This window comes from Scardinius erythrophthalmus (genome assembly GCF_964197995.2).
Source record: "Scardinius erythrophthalmus genome assembly, chromosome: 24".
Lineage (NCBI taxonomy): Eukaryota > Metazoa > Chordata > Actinopteri > Cypriniformes > Leuciscidae > Scardinius > Scardinius erythrophthalmus.
The window spans coordinates 2,120,084-2,123,275 of NC_138244.1; positions in this window are offsets into that span (position 1 = coordinate 2,120,084).

Genomic DNA, 3,192 nt, shown 5'->3' on the forward strand with positions numbered 1-3,192 from the left:
CCGGGGGCCACTTCCCCCCCCGCGCTGGGGCCCCCGTGAATTTTTCGTCAACGATACCAGGGACACCGAAACACCGGGGAACATGAAATTTGGTGGGCATGTAGCCTCACTAGACTTGTACGGAAAAATTTCGTTTGGTCCCCGGGGGCCACTCCCCCCCCGCGCTGGGCCCCCCCAAACCCAAAAAAATGCAGTTTTTCCTAAATAACTACCTGAACCGTGGCACCGAGGATGAAGAATTTTTTATGGTATGTTGGTCTACTAGACTTTTACGGAAAAATTTCGTTTGGTCCCCGGGGGCCACTTACCCCCCCGCGCTGGGGCCCCCGTGAATTTTTCGTCAACGATACCAGGGACACCGAAACACCGGGGAACATGAAATTTGGTGGGCATGTAGCCCCACTAGACTTGTACGGAAAATTTTCGTTTGGTCCCCGGGGGCCACTCCCCCCCCCGCGCTGGGCCCCCCCAAACCCAAAAAAATGCAGTTTTTCCTAAATAACTACCTGAACCGTGGCACCGAGGATGAAGAATTTTTTATGGTATGTTGGTCTACTAGACTTTTACGAAAAAATTTAGTTTGGTCCCCGGGGGCCACTTACCCCCCCCCCGCGCTGGGGCCCCCGTGAATTTTTCGTCAACGATACCAGGGACACCGAAACACCGGGGAACATGAAATTTGGTGGGCATGTAGCCCCACTAGACTTGTACGGAAAAATTTCGTTTGGTCCCCGGGGGCCACTCCCCCCCCCGCGCTGGGCCCCCCCAAACCCCAAAAAATGCAGTTTTTCCTAAATAACTACCTGAACCGTGGCACCGAGGATGAAGAATTTTTTATGGTATGTTGGTCTACTAGACTTTTACGGAAAAATTTCGTTTGGTCCCCGGGGGCCACTTACCCCCCCGCGCTGGGGCCCCCGTGAATTTTTCGTCAACGATACCAGGGACACCGAAACACCGGGGAACATGAAATTTGGTGGGCATGTAGCCCCACTAGACTTTTACGGAAAAATTTCGTTTGGTCCCCGGGGGCCACTCCCCCCCACCGCGCTGGGCCCCCCCAAACCCAAAAAATGCAGTTTTTCCTAAATAACTACCTGAACCGTGGCACCGAGGATGAAGAAATTTTTATGGTATGTTGCTCTTAAGGGCCCACATCAACCTAGCCCATAATCACTCATTTGTGATTTGCGCCCCTCCCATAAAAAATGAAAATGCAATATTATTCTACTTTAATCGCCCCTATCTTCAGTTGAGATGTTCAGAACTGCACCATATTTCATGTGTATGATTAACTTGACATCCTCTGGGAGTATGCTAAGTTTCGTAGAATTTCATCCAAGGGGGGGTTTAAAATAAATTCATTTATGTGCACATTTAGTGACTGTACACTCATCGGCCTGTAGATGGTGGTGTTGAGCGAAGGGTTGCTGGTTTAGGATGATACTGTCACACACACACATGCAGGAATACAAACAAACGCAAGCATGCACACACACTGACATCCACACGCACAGACACACACCCATACACACATACAAATCCACATGCACAGACACACACACACAAACACACACGCGCACACACATGTACGCACGCACACATACACGCACAGACACACACACACACAGACACGCACATACACAAACACACACACATACACACAGACATGCACATACTACTACTTTTTTTAGGTATATACATAAACACGTAATACAGCCAAATTGCTCCACGTCATTTATTTTTGTGGAAAGCCAGTGCAGGCCTGAGCGGCGGTCATATTTTGTACCGCCCTGCGGTACATCTAGTTCCCTATGCCGTGCGCAGTGCCCTTCGAACTGAACATGTTCGCTCCCTTCGGATTAGACTCTAATTTAAGATGGCGGAAAACCCTGTGAAGTCCACTTCGCAGTCCACAACGCATCTCTAGAGCGACGTTGTTGATTGTTTGAGCATGTGACTGCGCGTTTCTCCTTGTTTTCTATTGTTATGCGCAGCATATTTCCCGTACGCACAAACACAGCCACAGACAATGAATTGTTTGTTCGGTTATCGAAGAAGAGCATGATGTATTTTGTATAAAGTTTTTTTAATTTTTATTTTTTTATTAACTGCTTTGAGGATTGGAAATGCACAATTCATGCATATAAATCTGTATATATTAATAAATGAAGATGATAAAAATAGACCAATGCAAAAAACGAAATTCATGCCTGCATTTATTAAGACAAACCTGGTAAAAACGAATGCAGTCTATACACTGACTTGGCTGCTCTGTGAAATGTAATACAACAGTGCCACCTACTGTCTAAATGCATTAACATTAAAAGGTGAAACTCTTGCATAGATATAGGTAAATGGCTTTGTCTATTAGCCTGAAATTAAAAAAAAATAAAAAAAATTCAGATCTTGTGCTTCCTCACATTGGAGTCTTGAGTTAATGTACAAAGTTTGGTTTCGATACGTGATAGAGTTCCTGAAATATGAACTACTTCCTGTTTTGGCGACTACACCGCAGATTTCGTTTGGCTGTGATGGCCAAACGCTTCCGAAAATCAAAAATCCTTCTAGTAACTTTTGTGAGGCTTGGTCCAAGGATCATGTACGTCTAGTTTCGTGAAGTTCGGACTAAATTTGTGACCTGTGAAACTTTAGTTTCGCTTTCTGTTCAATCCACTATGGCGGACAAACGACATGGACTCGTGATGTCATCTTCACGAGCAACTTAATCCGGTACTGACCGTACGTTTTAAAGTTGGAACGGTGTCTCTGTCTCAAAGGGCCTAGGCGCAGGAGCTGGCCAAAATTTTTCTCCCGGGAATAATAATAATAATAATAATAATAATAAGAAAACTTAAGAAGAACAGTAAGTGTGCTGCTTTCAGCAAGCACACTTAATAATAATAATAAGAAGAAAACTTAAGAAGAACAATAAGTGTGCTGCTTTCAGCAAGCACACTTAATAATAATAATAACTACAGTCAAACCTCAATACAGAGAAAGCTTTTTGTTACACATGTGTAAGATTAAAATGTAACAAAAATAAACAAGAATTCTTTATCCATCTGGATCTGATCTCATTTCAACCTCTTTTTTTGCTGTATGGTAATAGCACAACCGGTTCATTTGTATGTATAATTGTGTGTGTGTGGGTGGGTGGGTCTGTTTTGCACATTTTGTTGTGATTTCACC